We start from the raw sequence: 1469 nt of genomic DNA on the forward strand, positions 1-1469 counted from the left end.
CATCTCTCTGGCTCCTCGGCGGTGCTCCCCCCTGCACGAGCACCACTCCACGGTCTTCACGGCCGCGGCATGGAATCCACACGTCCCCTGCCCTGGGCTCCCCCTCCCTTGCCAGGCTTCTCCGCCTCCCCGGGTCCGCCGGGGCCGGCTGCTCGAGGGGCCTCGGCAGAGCGACGGGCACCTACGCCCTGCCCTCCCCTCCCCTCCCTCCCCTCCCGAACTCCCCCGTCCAAAGCCTCACCCCAGTCATTCGCTCTCTCCTGGCCTCTCCGCCCAAGGCGGCCTGCCGACCTCCTCCCCAAGCCCCAGCTGCGTCGCCGAGCTCGCGGCCCGGCCCGCGGGCTCCCACACGTTTTGGCCGGCCGAGCCGGCCGAGCCCGCGGCCCTTTTGGCCTTGTCAGGGATTCACGGAACCACGCGTGGTCGCCAGCAGCCCCCGCGCCAGAGCGGAGATCCAAGGGGAGGCGTCCCCGGGGCTCTCGCGCGTCCTACCGCCCTCTCCCATTCTCGTCCCCTCTCTTCCTCCGTGCCCTCTCCCGCAGAGCGCACCACACCGTGTCTGCCGCCTGGGGGGTTCTCTGACACCGGCCTCTGCGTTGCCCCTTGGAGCCTCTCCCCCACCTTCCATGCCCTGCCGTGCCGTGTCCCATCCCGCCCCTCCCCTCCTGGGGCCACAGTGTACTCTTTCGCCCGCGTGGTCGCCCGCGGCGGGCCTTCGGGCCTACTTCCGGCCGGCCCTGGGCTGGCCCCGGGCCTACTTTCGGCCGCCATCCGGCCTGCCCCCGCCCCCCGGCCTGCCGCGGGCCTGTTTCGGGCCTACTTCCGGCCGGCCCCGGGGCCTGCTTCCGGCCCGCCCTGGGCCTGCTTCCGGTCGGCCCCGGGCGTCCTGCAGATGCTTCCTTCTACTCCCTGTGTGCCTGGCGGAGGGAGGCACCCCGGGGTCCAACCTCCAAGACCCTGACAGGGTCTCAGCCGGGAACATGCCAGGACGCCCGCCCGCCCAGGCTCGAGGAGATCGGGGGACACGGAAGGAGCGAGCCTTCCGGCGAGGCAGGCGGACGGGCCCGGGCCCGGCCCACCGCCCAAGCCCTCGCCGGCGGGACAGGGACCCTTCCCGTCCGGGGCTGCCCGCGAGGCTCCTGCCGCCCAGGCGGGGCGGGGCGCGGCGGGGCCCGCTCCTGGGGCCTTCCCGGGTCGCACCCGTGCACGCACGCACGCTCCCCTAGCTCCGACGATGTGCTCGAGGGAGCCGGAGGGCCGGAAGACACCCCCGCCGGCGTCTTCCGGCCCTCCGCCGACCTCTTCCCACCCCGGAGGAAGCCCACGCCGCTGGCTGTCGTCCCGCCGGCCACGGCCCCGCCACGCACAGGCAGGAGGCGCACAGAAGCAGGGTCGCTCTGCGCGGACGAGGGAGGCGCGCCGTGACAGGGACACCCCCGCGTCTCGGGCCCGGGCCCCTCCCCCGCGGG

This window comes from Pteronotus mesoamericanus, unplaced genomic scaffold, assembly GCF_021234165.1.
Source record: "Pteronotus mesoamericanus isolate MK-2021 breed Mesoamerican mustached bat unplaced genomic scaffold, CSHL_Meso_final contig_240, whole genome shotgun sequence".
Classification (NCBI taxonomy): Eukaryota; Metazoa; Chordata; class Mammalia; order Chiroptera; family Mormoopidae; genus Pteronotus; species Pteronotus mesoamericanus.